This window comes from Emydura macquarii, unplaced genomic scaffold (assembly GCF_026122565.2).
Source record: "Emydura macquarii macquarii isolate MOO-44397 ecotype Brisbane River unplaced genomic scaffold, CSIRO-AGI_Emac_v2 contig_2205, whole genome shotgun sequence".
Lineage (NCBI taxonomy): Eukaryota > Metazoa > Chordata > Testudines > Chelidae > Emydura > Emydura macquarii.
Window position 1 is genome coordinate 32,596,479 of NW_027132342.1, and position 20,962 is coordinate 32,617,440.

Sequence of the window (20,962 nt, forward strand, 5' to 3'; positions counted from 1 at the left end):
GCAAATTGTTTATTTTGGCTGCTCATTATCCATTATTCAGGGTGTGTGGGAGGCCACCTCTGTCACATGGAATTGTTTCTGCTTCCTGATTGGATGCATTAAACTAGATAAGCAGGAGAATAACAAATAAAGATTAACAAATTAGGAACTATGTATAGCTTTGTTTACATGCAATGATGAAAATCAGCTATTTCTCAAACAGGTGGGGAAATAGACACCTCTTTAATGAACTTTCATGAACAGCAAATAAGTTGGTTCAAATTAAACTGGTGGTTGGAATTTGAGTGACTATTCACCAACACTGCTTTTGTAATATTTCATCAGCTGTACTCATGGATATATCCCTCTACAGACTCAATCATTAGCAATAATGTTGTCTTAAGGTAGCTTTTCTGGTAAAGATAGAAACCAAAGTAGGAAAATCTGGCTTTTATTTCAGTAATAAAACTGAAGGTAAACTAGTAACATGAAACTTAATTACTGAAAAAATCTGACTTTTCAGAACTCATTATACAGAAAATCAATGACTAGTCATATTCAGGGACACCCTAAAATATGTTGCATGGAGCTCACTTTATGAATCAGATAGATATTCCTCTCAGTAGACTTGCATATTGATATTATAATGACTGCCCTAATTACACTGTGACTAGTTTATTAATGTAGATATCAATTTGCAAATTCATCTTTTCCTATCACTATTTTTGAAACAGAATAAAGAATCACATCTATTGAAAACACACATTTATAAATCAGAATAATACTAAAGAAACCAAATTATTTGGAGATAAGTGCTTTCTTGAGGAACAATAAATATCCTTTAAGTTTTTCTTTTTATTACAACGGTTATCAACCTATTGATCCAGATGTGTTGGAGTCGACCTGCTAATGTTAAACATATTGTAAAGTATTATTGATCATAATCTCTGAAGACACAATAAAAGGTTTATAAAGACCATGTGTCTTCTAATGATCTCACATTACTATTATTTTCTATAAGTTAATATAGAGTTAAGAGTAATAAAGGTCAGCACAATGGTATATAATATCTTCTATAATTGACCAGAATGTCTAATCTTTTATGTTTGCTCTCTTCTGATGTATAACAGTTTTTCATTAATCTTATATGAAGAGGCTACTGAAATTCAATCTGAAGGTGTAGGGATATGTAAGTCCTTCCATTTTCTGGTGAGTCATATCCTTCCATCAGTTAATAGTAGGTGTTTAAAACCCCAATCTTATGACAGATATTTGCTGGATGCTGAAAATTACAGTAGATAACCCTAATTTAGTTAAAATCAAAGATCATGAAGTGTCAATAAATGTTTTAATCTGGATTAAAGTTAATTATGAATAAACTGGTATTGCTATGTGACTTCTGTTCATTCATCACTAAGAATTAGAATAGAAATACATATTAGACATTTGTATTTTCAAATGATGTCCCAATGGAGGCTTTTTGATTAAAAGTATCTGGGAAGGCCCAAGAAATGAGCATTCTGAGTTCATTAGTAAAGCACAGTTCTGACTTGAGTGCAGTGCAATGTTCCATTTACATGAGAAATTTCCCAAAAGAACTGATAAATAAAATAAAATAATAATACAAATAAATAATAATGCCATGTGGTATTGTAACTGTTGTGCATCTGTTTACATTATATAGTGATTTTGGTGAAGGTCTTGACTACAACTGAAGGCTATATGGGGAAAATAGGAGCTCATATAACATTCACAACCAAATCTATGCTATTGAATTTAGCCCATGATAATCAAGTAAATATGCATAAAATTCATTTTTCTTCTATCTTCTTTACTTGCTGGAAAAAAATTATAAGAGAAGTACACTCTTATAACAAGTTCTCCCTTATAACAAGAATTGCAGTGGGGTAATTTTCTTTAAGCAATTATTTTAATGGAATCCATTAAGTAAATGCATAGATGAAAAGAAATAGTGTTTTCAGAATTGGAAGACTATTCTCAGGGAACAGTCTCAGTCTATTAATGCAATTACTATTATGTTAAATGCAACTAGTCAAACCAGTACTAGTTTCAAAAGTGAAAAAGCAATAAAAATTGGATAATGAAAAGGTTTATGGATGGGATATTTCAAAACATCTAAGTGATCTAAGATTGCAAGTGTTTTAAAAGTCACTTAAGGGCTTTTGTAGACTCCCCCCTATATTGTCTATGCTTCTGAAGATCCCACTATACATTGTTAATAAAACAGCATATTGGTTTGAAATTAGTTAGTTTTCTCTTTATTTTAAATTTCATTGTCAGTTGGTCAGCGAGTTGAGATACCAACAGAAATTCCATTTATCTGGCTGATTCAAAACCCAAGAAACATAATTGTGGTCTTGTTTGGGGGAGATGGTGTTTTCTATAACTTTTTGGTTTGAGCTTCCCTAATAACTCTTGCCAACAGAGAGCTTAAGACATAAACAGAGCTTGAATATTTCCACTAAGCATTGTGGCGAATAGAAAAGGATCCTACAAAAAATATTATCTAAATCTTAAATAAGCTTAGCAAGAATATACATGAACTCTGAAGAAAGAAATACAAGCAAGTCAAGATATTCCTGTAGGTCCCTCTTAAACTCTAAGAACTCTATTAAGAACTCTAACAGCTTTTAAGGTCAGGACTACATTAACATTCCTTTCTGTGCTCAGCTCTTCCTACTTCAGCTACCCTAATTGTTCTCTCTCAATGCAGTCTGAGTTCCTAGCTGCTTTTTCAATGCAAAGATTGCATTTAAGGCTCTCTGATAGCTTTTTCTCTATTCAGTACTTTTCCTATCAGGCTACCTAAGCTTCTGTCAGTATAAGGTTACCTGAGTAAGGGTCTGTTACTCATTTTTATAGTCTCATGCCAATCAGGATGGACACCTGTCCTCCCAGGTGCAGCTTGTAACAGTGGTAACAGGGCCCTAGTGAATCAGTTCTAGTCTTGAGGCAAATCCAAGGTAAAATGCTTGGTTGAAATTAAATCTCTCTCTCAAACTCCTGAGATAAAATAATTCTGCTGCAGTGATTTTTTGTAAACAAATGTAATGTTTGTGAATGGTATCAGAGTGAGGACTAGAGACTGAAGTTCAGATTCTCAACAGATGTAAATCAGTGTAGCTCCCTTGCCTTCAACTCCTGCTGAGAATCTGGCCCTGATTAGCCACAGAGCAGGAAAGGCATAAACAGCAACAGTATAAACTTCTCTATGCTTCTATACTAGTATGACTCAGCCCTGATCTGGATGGTGTTACTACCACCATCTTGGACAACACCTAAGATTAAACAAGTGACTTCCACTACCAAAACCAAAAATCTTTACAGCTTGAGCCACACACTCCAGCCAAGATCTAGGACACACTCAGATCCTCTCTGGATTGTACAGGGTGTGGGCAGGACACACTGTAATACACATTAACTAGTGTAATGCATATGGTTTGGACCCATGCCTTAGCAGAGCCCAACTGAATGTAATGAATTTTACATGGGCATAGAAGTCCACCCACACAGGTATGATGCAGGATTGGAGTCATAATCCCTTTTCCTGTCCCTACCTTCTCTTCTAGAACTACTGTTATGTGCCAATTATTTTATTCTCAGATTAGTACCATCTTTGGAGGTGGTGTTCTGTGCTGTTTTGTTTTGTTTTTTGTGGTATAGAAACCTATGTACCAAAACCAGGGACCAAATCATAATTTCCCCTTTCATAAGATCCCAGACTGCCTTTATTTGGTAATGCTTTTATCTGGCCTTTAACTGGAGATGTAGGCCTAGATCCACAAAGGTTCTTAGGCACCTGAACCTCAAATGTAGGTTCCTATGTCCCAGTTTTAAGCTCCACTATAATCCACAAAGCTCCCAGTTGGCTTCTGCCTAAAACTGTAGGTTCCTAAATTCATGTGGTGCCTACATTTTCAGGGTAAAAGTTCCCTACCTGCCTAAATTTATGTCTCTGGGCACATGCACTGCTGCTTCACTCTAGGCATCCATACAGCTACCTGCCACCTTAGTCCCAGTGCAATACACAAACTGGGGGAAGATGAGCAGAGGAGCACCTCACTTACTTTTGAGATCTGTCCACTATGCATGTTTTGCGAGCACCTACGTAAAATCTGGCTAGAGAAGGAAGACGTGTCCATCTTATAATTTTTAGCCCATTAGTTGGAGCAGTTTCATGGGATGTGGAAGACCCAGATTCAATTCTCCTGTCTGTCTACAGCATAGACAGGATTTGAACAGAACTCTCCCATACCTCACAAGATAGTGCTCTAACCACTAAGATGTGGGATATTCTGATTTGAGCTTCCTCAGTCTCTCCTGATGAAGTCACTTTGTATAAATAATTAAATAGTCATGGGATCCAGAGGATTGGACACTGGGTCTCCCATCTGCCACGTGGGAGTCCTAAACACCAGGCTACACTGTCATTCTCTCTTTTTCTGTCTCTGGCCCAATGGATTTAGCCAGGAGATATTGAGGGACTCCTACATCAGAATATCCCATAACTCACTGGTTAAAGCATTCTCCTGAAGGGTGTCAGAGGCCCTTGTTGAAATACTTTCTTACCATCAGGAAGAGGGGGGAATTGAACCTCGATTTTGCACATCTTGGGTGAGTGCACCAGCCATTGGCTAAAAGTTATCAGGTAGGCTTCTCCTCCTCCTCCATCTGTTTTGCATGGAGTCAGACAAGCACCTAACTCATTCTTGCAAGAAATTACATAGATGGCTAAGATGACTGCTCCTAGGAGAGTGTTCCTGTTATAGAACACAAGCAGATATAGGCTCTTCCCTGCAGTGTGGACATAGGTGCCTAACTGTGAAGAGAGACAGGACACATACTTCTCATGAGCTATGAGGTGTCTCCCTGAATAGCACGCTGGCTTTTGTGGCTCCCATTCTTATGCACCTATCTTTCCCTGTGCGTTGTACAAGGAGCCTAGGTGCCTAACTCTGACTTTGTAGTTCCCAGCATCGATCCATTGATTTTATAGATCAGCAATTCCCAACCTTTTTGAGTGTGCGGACTCGTTTACAACTTCCAAATATTTTGCAGACCACCACATGCTACTAGTTGTACAATAAATTACAGTAGTAGGTTTTTAGAAACTATATGAAATTATTTTTATTTAAAATTGTACATTTCCTTGGTGAGGATGTTATTATTTTCCTTTTCCACAGACCCCCTGTAGTAGCCTCGCAGACCAGAAGGGGTCCGTGGACCACAGGTTGGGAACCACTGTTCTAGATGATGAAATGTTAGGCTGAGCATTGCAATGCCTGTGTCCCTTAATGGATCTGAGGCCTAGAGACCGTGTATTACTTTACTGTGCTGCTAAATAATCCAGTCCACCAACATAAAAGAATCAATAATTGTATTCTCTTAAAAAACATATTTAAGAGGGGGTGTGTGGGGGGCGTACAGTAAGTCACAGACCAGACAATTATTTAAATCAAGCTGGATCACTGACAGGTACACTTTAACCACTGTTTTACCATAGTTACAGCTTCTAAATTATGATAGATGCATCCCGCTTTTTTTTCAGACCACTTTAAGCACTGATTATTTTATTAATAGTCCCAAGTATGCTTGAATTTGTGAGTCAAACCATATGCATCCAACCCAGATATTGTTTACCTTACACTGCAAATCCTGTACTAAATATATGAATTAGATTGGATTTATTGCCTCATTCTCATCATTAAGGAGACTATCCTTATTATGCAGACTAAATTAGATAGATATTTATACGTTAGGGGCCTTGTTTAACTCTCTTCTGAATTTGCTACAATCATATTTGATATATTCTTTGCTCTGGCTTTTTCCTTTGTGTACTGATTTTTTTCACTCACTGTATTGATTGTTCATCTGTTTTGGTTTCACATGACAATATTCCTCTATCATATTTTCATAGTTTTCATTAGGCTGTTCTTGCTATATATAAAGTGAGAACATTTTCAGTTTCCTATACAATGGAATAGACACACAATGCCCATACTGTTAATGTTTGTTGCATGTCTCATCCAATGAGGACAATATTGAAATTCTAACTGTTCTAATTCTACCTGCTGTCCACATAATGGTATAAATCACTAGAGCTAAACAAAGGATAAGTTTGGGCAATTGATTCTAACCAGATTTGGGAAAAAAAATTAGAACATCTTTTCTTTTATGTGAGGTATCAGATCAGGTCTGAATTTGGTAGAGATTAAAAAAATAAATTAAAAAAAAATTCTCCAGGTCATCTTTAGCGGCTGAAATATCAGAGATTTTTGATGAAAACCCCCCCACAACAGATGTTGTTTCTTATCATGTACACCTTACTCTTGTAATATTTTTATGTTTTTGGTATCGACATAGACTCTCCAGCTGGTAAGTTTCAGTTATAAGCTATGGGAAATCAAGCATGACACATTTCCCACTAAGGGAAATCCAACATCACTGAATTGAAACATTAGGTCAATTTGGATCTGAGTGTCTCTTTCAAAATACTAAAATGAGTTAATTATGCATGTATCAGACAACCATCATTGTAGTGTCTGGGCAGTAGTTGCATATTTAAAACACCATATTTTGCACAATCTTGGAGATACAAACTCAACATCACTTGCATCTTCTAATAAAACTATGTCTAATAAAAAGAAAAAAGAAGCCAATTAAAACAGGAATGACACTTCAAGACATCACTGGTAAAGGGGATACTAATACCCACACTCTGATCGAGGAAAAGTCCTTCATCATGTCTTACCTTGGTTAGCCACCGGGCTCTGACCACACATAGAAGCTAAGGATCTGCAAACTGTCCTCACAAGGTCCACCATTTTGGAGACCAGCATTTGAAATGTTCCTTTGCTTTCAGCTAATATGATGAGACAGGAGTAGAGGCACTCTCTGAGATAACCAGATCTTAAGTATTTAGTGCTTTATATATGATAATCAATTAGTTAGAGAACAGACATGTACACATATTTGTAAGGCTCTGAACACAAATATGGAGAGGAACTGTTTAGGATGTGACAAGAAGTCATAACTAGGACAAATGGGAAACAACAGAAAGGAAATGTAGGCTGTACAACTTCCTGAAAAACTTCCCAACCCTGAGCTGTATCAATCTGTGGAATGTCTTCCTTGAGGAAGTGGCAGAAATCCCACCATTTGGGCCATTTAAAAATAGATGGGACCATGTGTACGGTATGGATTAAACTTATATTAGTGGGGAAGTGGCCTAGAATAAATCATTTAATTTATAATAATTTAATAATATAACAAACAATTTCCATCACTCATTTCTATGATTGTTCTTCCCTTTTCTTTCTTCCTTTTTTCTACTCTCACAATATTTCCTCTCTTGTATTCCATTTAATTTCTTAACCAAAGGCAATCTATGTCTTGCTTACATGTTCTCTTTCTGATTATGTTCAAGTGTCAAATTGTTACTTATGACAAAATTCGAAATTTTGTTTTAATTGCACTGGTTTTCAGAGCTACTATGGTGACAGGCACTTTAGAAATGCTGATACTGGGTACAGCCTGATTCTAATTTTTACACCTATTTACACCAGTGTTATTGGAAGTACCCTGATTTACCATGGTACAAGTGTCATCAAAATGAGGGCCACAAATTAGGTTTATTCTGAGGGGATAGTGTTATCCAGCCAGCTTGGTTCTTGGGTAAAATGTAAAGGACATTCCTCTCCGATCTTAGAATATCTAGAATTATTTTATTACATAATTAAATTTTGCAGCCATGCAAGTTAAAAAGGTATGAAACAGACTCATACATTTTCTCCCAGCTCTTAGAATGTTCACTAATTCCCTTTTGTAATAGTTCTCATTGTGTAAAATAAAAGTTTGGTTTTAAACAAAGAAAGAAAGACTTTCCTTTGTTAAAGGAATATAATATGTAGCTTTTAAAGATGTCATTGCCATACATAGCTGTCTCACACACTGGATAGGCCTGCAAAGTAATATTTCAAAATGTATGACAGGTCCCAAGGCTAAAAATACTGTAGGTACATAATGTATTTCACAAGATAGAGTACACTTTTTTTTTTTTTTTTGTCAGATAATGGACTCAGTAGCATTGTAAAATTCCCTAGGGCCATTTAGATACCAAATATCATTAACTACTATTTATATATCTTCCTTTGCTACACACTTTACAGGAGTGCTTACAGAAATATTCTTCAGTTCTGATTCCCTATACAATTTCTTCTCATCGACTTTAAAGGGTTAATTTCTAATGTTTCCATTTGAAAAATGAAATTAACATTTTTGTATAGCTAGATAGATGTATAGATTCCAAGGCGAGAAGGGACCATTGTGATTGTCTAGGCTAGTTTTCAAACTTATTTGATCGCACCCTCCTTCTTTGTGTCTGTAGCAGTTTATGTTCCCTCCCTCCACACAAGTACATATACTGACTTATGTGGTGGCTGTGCTTCACTTGAATCAGTTTAGGCTTTTTTGTTTTTCACTTGAGTTGGGTATTTTTGAGCCAACAGTCTATTGTAATAAGAGCAAAAGAGAAACTGTGGTTGTGGTTGATGCTTACAATTAAATATGCACACCATGTCATACCAAACAGATTAACATACAGATGGCAATGACTTTGTATAATGCTTAACAGAAATCTGTCAAAATGCTCAGCGCCATCTAGAATCAAATGCACAGCGCCATCTGAGGACCTAATATGTCTGGAGGAATCTGCTTTGCTGATTATTCATCGCTGAGGGTAAAATGTATGCAAGTAAGTTTTTTTTCCTCAAGCTTCTCCCCCAGAATGCATTCTGTATCCTCCTAAGGAAGTCCAGTCCCCAGTTGGAGATCTAGTCAGCCGTCCTCTGCTGTATTGTGCTCCATGATTTGGCCTCTTAACTAGATGGGTTACAAACCCTATCAGATGCTATTACAGAAAGCGTATTTATGCTATTATATAACTTTACATCACAACGCCCAGTGAAATTATGCCCCTCACTTGATCTTTTCTGGTTGATACCACTATAGCTAGTGCTCTTGTGCTTCAGTTCTTAATTCACTATACACATACCAGTCCTACCTGTTTAATTCATCATCACGGTCTACGCTTCTGTATAGTGCACCTGATTATTACTCTGAACTTCACTGGGAAATCTCTGGGTTAACATTCTCAATATGATCTTTGACCTGAGCATTTTAGGAAAGATCTATCTGGATTTACATGCCAGAACCTTTCCGTGAGCTCTTCCAGCAATTGGATTCACCCACACCTTGGTTCTTTCCTTGGTTAAGGATCTCAATCTCTCAAGAATGGGAGACCTTAGCACTAATATTTTTTCCTGTTTCTCTCTCTTTCCACAGCTTCCTCTGGATGGCAAACAGGATGTTTCACCTACGAGAAGGAAACAACTTGTTGCCACTGTGGTCTTACATTCTCTCCAAAGGTTCTCCCTCTCTCTCAGGTATGAATTTATCATGGAAAGTGTATGGTGAACTAGTGGGCCTTATACTTGCTTCTGCAAGTGATGATATCATAATTCGTAGGTCATACAGAAGACAATTCCATAGACAGGCCAATGGCTTAGTCCTCCACACTTACTATAGGCCAGACACCAAAAAGTGTGTATGCACTATCTTCAGCTGTTTACTGAAAAGTAGCATGCATGTTCAACTGGCTGTTTTCTGTTTGGATGGGTTCCAGGATTATGAAAATGAGACCTTTCTTAATCATCTGGTTATGCATGTCCAGCCTTTTTTAAAAACCCATCTTGTACATTTAGTGCAAGATGGTAACGTCACTGCAGAATATTTACGCTTCTTGGTGACATCCATTTTACCAGAATCATTCTTTAATCATGGGGCATCAGCTACTTTAACTATTCAATTCAGTACAAATTCCATTCCAGTCCTTTATAGTGTGAGCCTCTCTGTATGGTATTTGCTATAGCCATTTTTTTCTTAAAGCTAAAATAAATCCACCAGATGGCATTTAAATTATGTAGACTTAAGAGGAAACAATCCATCAATTAAAGATGAAAATTCTCACAATTTATTAATTTTAGCTTCTATAGAGCAACTGCCCACCATACTGTTCATATTCATAGCAAAGACCAGGTTCATATGGCTATTTCTTTAGATCATCTTTGGTTATTTGTCATCCAATTGATAATAAATATAGGTCTTTAAAATTTCATTTATGCTCTAGTACTCAATGGAAAAACTTACACTTTTAATGGGAAAAAACTACTATTTTAATTATGGCATTTAAGAATGTTGTATATTTTGACTCATACGTTTGGAAGCATGTTATATGCAAAGTAACAACAACAAAAAAAAACCCAAAGGAAACATAAATAATAGAAGACTTGAAAAACATGGAGGAAAAACAGAAATTCTATCCATCTATAACCAGGTCATGATTAATACAGGTTGTGTAAGAGGAAATATGATCAATTTATTTTGATAAAGATAGCCATTCATTAACCTTGTGTGAAACCATAGCCCTAAATTTAAATTAGATGCAGTACATAACACTCAACAATATAACCATATCTTCTCTATTATATGCAAATCATTGTTTGCATTTGCAATTTTTTGTCCATATTATGCTACTGTTCTCTTTGGGAGGTATCTTGGCTTTCTATGATGCTAAAATGAGAGATATTGGCTTTCATGTTGACACATGCTCTTAGCATGGATACTCCTTTAATACATTCCAATTTAAGTGGATTACAGTGTAGCAAGGCCTGGGAAAAGCCTGATGTTTGTTATTACCTTAACTTGGAGGCTTTGTAGGCTGCACCTCATATTAAGTGAGGCATAACCTTTATAAAGGATTTATTATGAAAAAGGAAAATACCATTGACCTTCTGTGCTTTATTTATTTTTGTTACAGCAAGTTGGTTCCAGTGACAGGTCTGCACTTTATAGAAACAAATTTCACTATTAAAAATCTCTCTCAGTTCACTGTCTATTTCGTCTTCAAGAGCTTTCTAAAGTCAGTGGATGTATTACCATGAAACCTGATATTTAGAGAAGAGACTCCTAATTTATGTCCTCCATTGTAGGAATGACACAAGTAGGACGAGAGGCAGATTCCCCACACGTGTTTACAATAGGCAGTTATCAACACATCTGGGTTGAATCTTGCTCTAATCTAATTCAGTCATTCTTGTGGAACAAATACTTTAACAATCTGTTCTAAAAATAGAAAATTTGAGTATTACTTTTGGCACTTTCCAACTCATTTGTGAAAGTAAAGGTACAGTCAGAGATTAAAGCTATTTTAGTGAATAAAAGTCACCTTCACTTGGTCATTTCTCTTTATTTTGCTAATGATGAATCATACTAAAAGAAAATCACTGGCTACTACAAACGGCAAGAGAGATGGTGGGCAATAGCTTGCTTTAAAGTTAATTCTTTGAGAGAATATTTTTGTAATCTTTCTACAAATTAACATCTCTCATACTGAAGCATTGACAGAAAAGTCTAAAATGCAGAAATATTAGACACATTTGAAATAATATCCATGGAGTTTAAATATCAACGACTATCAGTGCTAGAGCAGAAGGCTAGGACTTTTTATTTCCTGGACATATGTGCTATAAAAGCAGAAACATAAACATTAACTCCCCTTCTTTAACAGGCAAAATGTAAGCTCAGCATTATTTGTTTTGAAAGAAACATGGTTTCTTGTGCTTAATGTATAGTAGGTGGGGCTGCATTAAACTAATTGTAGTTATTCTGAACAGTTGCACTAATTCAATACTAAGACAATCTTGCAGTCAATAGGAATTTTGCCTGAAAAACGATATCAGGATTTGACCTAGCAGTTTTTGTTAGATGTACTATAATATTTTCTTTTTTTCATGCAGATACCCAAGTCAGAAACCTCATTAAGTTCTCTGATTTGACAAAACGTGGGACATGCATTTTCCAAATAAATTGTAAAACACATTTTAATCAATCTTGTGCTGTATTAAAATTCTTATATTCATGCAAAGGAATATTAATGTCCTTTGTATTTTAACATAAATTAATTTAATATCATCAACTAGTCTGTGAAACCCAAATTCTGCTCACTGCCAAGGAATCTGGACACTTTTAAACAAATACATAAACTAACCATCTGGAACCTATAAAAGCCACCTCTACTGTAACTGATTAACTAATCATAGACTGCTCATCATCATGTCCATGTCAATAGTCATCAAAATGTTTGCCTAAATAAGTTTTCTATATGCCATACCTGGATTATGGTGACTTGTTATAAGGGGAGAGATGACAAATATCCCTAACTACTTCTATTTAGCATATTCTGCTGCCAGCACAGAATGTGTTTGGCAAGTACACTCTAGATAAAATGAATTGTTATGATGGGTCACGATGTGAGACTTGTCTACTTGGGAAACTTTCACTAGTGATACCTGTATAATTCCCCATGTAGAAGTCTTATTCCAGATCACTTTTTTCCATTTAGCTTAAACCCTTCCACAGTGGGTAAGTATAACTCTTATACTGCAATGTCATGGAAAGTGTTTCTAGTATAATCATACCAGTTTAAATTTAGACCTTAGCTTATATGGGTATAATTTTCCCATGTCAAGCAGCTGTTAAGCAGTTTTCCACAATGCTAGGTCCTAGAAGTTTCAAGGTTTAAAGATCATAACCAACACCTTTAACAAAACTTATAAGAAAAAAGTGAAGAAATAAATCACACATGAGTTCAAATGTTTGCATTGCAAATTGAAGGTGTGGCAGCCAATTTATGTTAGTTCATGTGCATAATTGGTGAAATTTACTGGAATCTTACCATACATACAGTTTGCCATATCTTCAGTCTTCTCCACATGTTCAATCTTATCTCTGGGCATCACAAATCAAATAAGGACTTCTAGGATCCAAATCTGGATAGGAACATGTGTATTTTATAAGCACATAATATAAGATTATCAGCAGATGTCTATCTATAGTATATTCTCAATCTGGAATCTCTGATCTGGATGAATCTGTTGTTGACACTGGATTAATAGATAGATAGGTTGTATGATGAAGTACCCTTTTCAGATGAAACATGATGATGATTGATTTGACTAGACAACCACATGGCAATACATTAGACTGAAATGTCAGGAAATAGTAGGCCAGCCATGATAGCCTTGACCTGAATCTGCAATAAAAGAAAATTAAGAGCAATTTTTGGTGTTACTTTAAATATATAAAACAGATGTTCTTGATACTACAAAGACATGGATAGATAAAACTATAAAAGTCTGACAAGAAATGAGAACAGTAATAAGAAACAGACATCAGAAATGGAATGCCACTTAAACCTTCATTTATTATCCAGTGAAGTTTTTCATTGTGTCTGTATTACAGTTGTAACAAATCTTTTTTTGGAGTCCTCTAGGTTATGCAAAATACAGAGAAAAGATTTGAGTATCTTATACATGACATTACTACGGTTAAACTTGGTATAATCGTTTTTCATTTATATAGCATCATTCTTCTTGTCGGATTCTGTCTTTTGCCTAAGTAAACCTTTATAAACCTCAGCAAACCCCTTTACTCACCACTTACGTGCAAACACCTCTCAGATGGTGGCAAGTTACTGACTGCTACATGGAACTCTAAACATTAATATGAAATAAGAAAGGAAAAATATTGCAGCCTATTGCAAGTGCAGGGGAAAATGAGGTAGCAGAAAGTAATTGTCCAAAAAAGAGTTTGGTCAGGATACCCAAGCTAGCCCTCCTACTTTTGGGAAAAGTGCGTTTGGATCTTTACATTCAGATTTAATTTACGTACTGGATTTTCAAAGAGTAAATTAATAGAAATAGGAATGGAGCTAGAGAAGGGAAGCTTCCCAAAAGTGATACTGTATGATATAAATTACAAAGTTGTTCCAGAGTTAAAGCTTGAAAATATTGAATTTTAAGTTATGTATACCCTTATCATTTACTATTCTATTCTATACAGATTCTTAATACTGTGCTAATCAGAGTGGTATCTAAGCATCTTTCAATACTGTGTTAAATAATGTAACTAACATCTGTCATATGTTGTTGGTTTTCTCCTCCTTTCCTCAGGGAGAGAACCATGTGCAGTGGAGTGTCTTATTTTCGTAGGGTTTTCTGTTTGTTTTTGTTACTGTGTATTTATATTAGAGAAGACAAGGTCAAAGAATTGAACCTTGCACTTGGAGCAGCAGGTAGTGTGAGGTTGGCGGTAGTCCTTAGTTTCTGTGAGAGTTCATTCCTCAGTCTCAGACCAGCCCCCCAAGACAGTTCTGTCTCCCGTACTGTTGAAGTTTATACTTACTGTGGAGAGTTCCATTGTGTCAGAGGAGATTAGCTGTCAACCATACCAGAGCTTTAGGTGATCTTTTAGTTATTTTGGGTAAGGGCCATGGAGTGCCTTGAAGACCTTCAAGGACCAAGGCCTTGAACTTGAATCAAAAGGTTATGGGAAGCCAGTGTAGAGAGAGAAGGTCATGTTTCATGTGCCCATGATAGTCCATGTTGCTAAGGAGACCCACCACAGAATTCTATAATAAGTGGAGTTTCCTAAGTTCTGAAGACTTCATGACCACGTATATTGCCCTGTTTTAGTCCCGCTAAAAAGTGACAAAGTTGTGAATAACTGAGGCCAGATCTTTGTATGCCAGGATGGGACAGAGTCTCCTACTCAACTGGAGTTGATAGCAGCATCTGTGAATAACATTTTCTACATGACAGCTTAATGTCAGAAAGGAATCCAAGAATGCTCCTAAACTATGGCCTGAATCATCCAATTATGGGTGAGTATCTTCAATGAAATGAGACTGTACTGCAGCTCCAAATGCTTCAAAATATTTTCCTTTGCTCACCAGCATCACATCTGTCTTGCTTGACTTCAGCTTCAGGAAGGTATTCTTTATCCAAGAATTGATTTCAGCCAAGCACTGGGCTTCCTTGGTATTAGTGGTGTGGTCACTTGAGGTGAAAGTTAGATAGAGCTGTGTGACATCTGTATATTGATGGCACTTGAGTCCATGTTGTTTTCCCAGTTTATCTAATGGTTGTATGTATATGTTTAGAAAGACTGGAGAGAGAATTTATCCTTGTGGAACTTCACAAATGAGGGACCTAGTGGTGAAGGCGCAGTTTCCATCACTATGTGTTGGGTGGTGCTCTTCCAGGAATGACTTAGCTCTAGAGACCCAAAGCTAACATTGAGAGTATCCAGATGTTACAATCCTGACTTAGCTCCCCCTTATGGATGCTCACCAGGCTTCTGTAATAGACCCAAACTTTGGATCTCAAGTGCTCTTAGGCTGGCTGGATCGAGACAGAGTCCAGTCACTGTCTGAAGTTCTGGACATCTAGGCACAGTCTCAGAATGCAGAACCTCTATCTAGCATCCTTTTCTGAGATACTGACTCATCATGCTAACTGCTAGGCCTCAAAACTACTGCTGTCATTCCCATTTGTAAGTGCAAGTTCCCCAGAGATCCACAGAGTGGTGGACTCTCTGGATTATTATTTTATCCTTTAGAGACCACATGATAGTTAAAGCAGGAGACACAGAGTCTTTGCAAAGGAAATTTTAAACCAATCACACTTTACTGGACAAACCACAAGAGCTACACAGACCTATAGAAAATAACAAACACCTGCACTTAAAGTCCTACCTCCAGTGTCCTCACCACTCCAAGAGGGTTTTGGTTAGACCTTTTGGTGCCCCAGGAGCCTCCCCTTCTTTTTTTTTTCTCCTGTTAAGTCTTGCCTTCTGATGGATGTCTGTAAAAGAGATCTTCTCTCATATCAAACACAGCTTTATTAGGATGCTTAAAAGCTGAGCTTTCCCACTACATCCATTAGAGTCTTTGCCACACCCTTTGATCAGACCTGTTCATTTCATTGTTTCAGTGAACAGTCAACAGTAAATAACCATAAAATCATAGAAATGTAGAGCTTGAAGAGACCTCAAGAGGTCATTAAGTCCAGCCTCCTGATTTGAGTCAGGATGAAATAAATCTAGGTAGTCCCTGAAAGATGTTTGTATGAAGTCTTGTTTGGGATAACCAGAATTGTGAGCCCTTATGTTACCCCTCTCAGGCCTGGTCTACACTACAAAGTTAAGTCGACACAAGGCACCTTACGTCGATCTAGTTGTTCATGTGTCTACACTTAAATTTGTCTCTCAACACTGTAAATGCCCTGATATGCCAACATAACAACACCAACTCTCCAAGTGCTCATGGGTAAAGTGCACTGCAGACATGTTGGTGCCGTAGAGAGGTGATAATGGGGAAGATGTTAGAAATTCCTCCTCATTATCATGGTGTTTGCTCTTCTGAGCATGTTTTCGCGGCGCTGGAGTTGTCAGCTCCTTTGTAAATGATTGTGCTGAGGTGCGCTCTGTAGTCTTTTCCGGTACAGATGTATCCATCGGCACCGGTGGTGCCGTCAGTACACTCGGGGCCATCTGTTGCTCAGGTTGTATCAGTGCTGTCGGTGCCGTGCAGTTTTTCGGGGCCAATGTAGACTGGTCGGAGTGTTTTTCGGTGCCGTATCACTTATCGGCGCCAAGGTGTGAGTAGGTGCCACTGTTCGGGCCATTGCTTTAGATGGTGCTATGTCACTTATTGGTGCTGAAGTCCAAATCGGTGCCACTGTCGAGGTGGTTTCAGCTGTTTCACGGACCGTTGCTTTAGATGGTGCCGTATTGGCATGGGGTTGTTTATTTTTGTCTCGCAGCACCTTAGAGGAGCGATGAAAGCCTCTCTTTGTTGAGGAGGCCATAGTACCTGAGGAACCTACAGCCTCTTTGGTACCAAAATCTTTGTCCTTTTCAGGTGATCTCCTTTTTCTTGGCATGCTCCATTGTAGATGGAATAGAATGCCTTTTTCTAATGTTTTCTTGTGGGGAGACATTGCTCTCCCCAGGGTCTGAGACAGGTCTTAGCGACCACTCTATGGGTATTAGTTTCAGGTGGAAGTCTCTCTCACACCTAGCTCTGGCTTTTAGGTTTGTACAATGGATGCATTTCTGGGCAACATGTCCTTCACTGAGGCATCTGATGCACTCGGAGTGTTCATCCAAAGCAGTCATAGCGTCCCTGCATGAGGTACAGTGTTTGAAGCTGGGAGAACCCGGCATAATTCTAGCTATGACGGAAGGGTAAGACTGAGGGGAATTTTTTTTTTAAATGGGGAAGGATTAAGGTAAGATACACTAAACTATGGTTAAAACCAAGTAACTTTACGAAAAAATAAAAGACGTATCGAAGATTTCTAGTCGGCTATAAAGAACTGCTGGGAGCTCCATCTTAGACCACAAATGCATGAGAAGGAACTGAGGGGTCCTCATCATGCATGCTGAAAAGGGCGCCAACGGCACCGCGAGACAGGGATGGTGCATGAGCTACCCAGATGGGCATTACTGGCAAAATGTCCGATTGAGGACGCGCCAACACCTGGAGTGGAGCACCCACAGGGACACTACTCAAAGAAGAAGCAGTGGTTCCATTATTCAGCTTGCTAATCAAGTCCAGCAGAGCGGTTGGGATACTTAAACCCTTTAAGGCCTTCCATAACGTAACCCGGTCAACTGAGTCAAATGCAGTTTTAAGATGAACATACGCTACATACAGGGGTTCCTGAACTCACAGCGTATGTCCAACAACAAATCAAGAGCCAAAATGGCATCTAATGTGGACCTGTTCCTCATAAAACTTGACTGCTGGGGGCAACGCTTCCAGTGTAGCAGGGGCTTCAAACGCTCCAGCAAAACATGTGCAAACACCTTCCTTGACACAGACAACAAGGTGATTGGCCTGTAGCTCTTACATTTGCTGTAATGTCCTTTGCCCTTATAAAGTGAGATCACAATACCATCTTTTCAGATGGTTGGCAAGGTTTCCAGTTCTCCACACTACTCTGGCTCACTGTTAAAATGGTCTTTCAAAGCCTCCCTGAACCATAAAGCTTCGTTTTGAGCTCTTCTAATAGCCATTTTATCTGGCTGTTCCAACTCAGCAGACTGCTTCACAACCTTTGTTTTCCACCCTATCTGAAACTTCCCCCTTTTTGCTTCACATATATTATGCAGGACACAGTAGGCGTCTATAGCAATTCGGATATTTTCTCACTGAGGTCTAATCTTGTGAGTAAGCAATGACAGTGACCTTTCAAATGGCAAAAAGCACATTCAAGTGTCATTCTGCACCTGCTGAGTCCATAGCTGAATCATTCCCTGATGCTACTGAGGTGGCAGGCATACGGCTTCCTGAGCCAGGAGAGCAGGGGTAGGCTGGGTCCGCCAGGATCACTATTGGCATTTCAGTATTCCCAATAACCCATCAGTAGGAAAAGCTTATAGCTTTCTGAACAGTCCTGTGTTCTTAAAGATGTGAGTGTCATACACCTTCCTTGGCCAGCCCACACTGATGTTGGTGAAGCGACCTTGGTGATCCACTAGTGCTTGTGTAACCACTGAAAAGTAGCGCTTCTTGTTGATGTATTCATTGGCAAGGTGGACTGGTGCCAAAATAAGGATGTGTGTGCTGTCTATGACTCCACTGCAGTTCAGAAACCATACTGTTGCATATTCATCCACTATATCCTGCAGATTGCCAAGAGTCACAGTCCTGCATAGCAGGAAGCGATTAATGGCCCTGCATACTTGCATTACTGTGGCCCACACAGTGGATTTCCTGACTTCAAATTGATTTCCTACTGACCAGTAGCAATCTGGTGTTGCAAGATTCCACAGTGCAACCTCCATTCATTTCTCCATTGCACAGATCCAGGAACGTGGCTTTGCACATCTGAAAGTTCCACAGCTACTGTTCATCATCCTAAACCTGCATTATGATATGATCCCACCAGTCAGGGCTTGTCTCTCAGTCTCAAAAGTGGCACACCACCATGTGCAAGTGCTCCGTGAATGCTACCAACATGGTTCTTGCTGTGTCCCACAGCAATCTATCCTCCAAAAAATCGTCATGATCCCCACTCATTTGATTCATCTTGAAGCTCTGCAAATACTTCAGGATTGTGAGCCCTGTCTTTGCAAAACTTATGACAATAGTGCAGAGCTGTGCAGGTTCCATGCTTCTGTCAGAGATGGCAGACAGCAAGGAGGGCTGCATGGGTTTGTAGGATTTTGAAAAAAAGGTGCAAAAATTATGGGACACAAATAACATTATGGAATGGAATCAATTGCAAACTGGAAAGTGACCCTAAGCTCCCAGTCACCCCTGCACAACTTATTTTGGTCCCATTATGCATTGCCAAAACTTCCCAAAAGACAGTGTGCTGGATGCTGGCAAGATGCAAAGTGGGATATCTACCTATGTTTCATTGCACTCTGCATCGTTACAAGCTCTCTTGGTGAGTACGTGCACTGCCAGCACAACACTAAGAACTCAGACACGTGATGTACTAACTGCGGTGACTTTATGCCAATATCACTGGAATCAACCTAAATTTGTAGTGTGAACATAGACTCATCCTCAACCATTGAGGGTTTTTCTGGTGCTAAGCTATGAATCAGCTCCCTGACACCTCTTTGTCTGCCTTGCCAGCAAGCTCTTCAAAACTCTGTCAGTCCAAACCTTGCCTTGCAGGTAGTAATCAGTGCATCCCAATTCCCAAGTTCCCCTGAGACATTGCTTTGCAGTGTCCAGTCTCTCTCACTGGATTCTCACAGAAGTTATTAAGTTTGCTGTCTCCAGAGAGACAAAGTGCACATTAGCCTGTTAGGTTAGCAGAGGAGTGACCCTCCACTGTTAATATACAGCACCAAAATGGTTTTGTAGTAAAACAAGTATCAATTTATTAATAAAGAATAAGAATTAAGTGATACTAAACAAGAATAAAAGAGACGTGTATGGCTACAAACAAAGCAAAACACACTTTCTAGAGACTGTAACTTAAATTCAGCAAGTTATAATCTTTGACTAAGCAGGTTTCTCACTTACATTAAGTCTCCAGCAAATCTTGCCTTCCAGACCAAGAAGGATCCAACTTTCAGAGGCTCAAAGGGTGCCATACTGTATCATTCTCTCAGCAACGGGTAGCTAAAAGATCTTTTTGCTACCCTTCCATCATTCAAATCCATTGTCTCTACCTCAAGAGCCAGGAAAGCACTGTGGGTGTAGATTCTATCTCCTGATTTGTTTATTAAGCAATCTTCTTCCCTGCTTGTTCAACTTAATGGTTTTGTTTACCTCATATATACATGTATTTTCATTCTCCTCTGCCTGTAACCAAGTCAGATAGGTAAATACACATTCCTTTGTCTAGGGCAGGCTGCGTTTTATCAGCGGTATCCACAACATATTTTAAGAAATATTTCCAGCACACATCTATAACTCTTTCTACACAATGCATTTATATATCATAAAATGATACAACCAGAGTGTCACCAGCTTTCATAAATGACCATATTTGATACATTTTCATAGTTCAGTACTATTGTATACAATCAGTTGATTCAATTGTTTATTCTGTTCTCATTCTGCGGTGTCTGGATCCTGATTGTGACAGTTGGTCAAACCTGCTCTTAAAAACCTCCAATGATGAGGATTCCACAACATCCCTTGGAAGCCTATTCCAGTAATTAATTATCCTGAGAATTAGAAAGTTTTTCCTAATCTCTAACTTAAATCTTGCTCGCTGCAGATTAAGTCTATTGATTCTTCTCCTACCTTCAGTGGACATGGAGAACAATTGATCACTGTTCTCTTTTTAACAATCCTTAACATATTTGAAGACTGTCATAATGTCCCCCCATAGTCTTCTTTTGTCAAGACTAAACATGCCCAACTTTTTTAAAACTTTCCTCATAGGTCAGGTTTTCTAAACCTTTTATTATTTTTGTGAATCTCTTTCTAATTTATCCTCATTTTTGAGTAAAGTATAGCACCGAGAATTGGACACAATTCCGCAGCAAAGGCCTGACCAGTGCTGAGTAGAATGGGACAATTACTTTC

At 38.2% G+C, this 20,962-nt stretch overlaps 1 long non-coding RNA gene across 1 annotated transcript; it reads left to right on the forward strand.

Annotated features, from left to right (window-relative positions):
* The first annotated feature begins 8,629 nt into the window (after positions 1–8,629).
* Positions 8,630–11,980, forward strand: LOC137160545 (uncharacterized). The gene is made up of 3 exons (XR_010921915.1): positions 8,630–8,752; positions 9,343–9,443; positions 11,856–11,980. It is a non-coding gene; the product is annotated as an uncharacterized lncRNA (long non-coding RNA).
* The last annotated feature ends 8,982 nt before the right edge of the window (positions 11,981–20,962 follow it).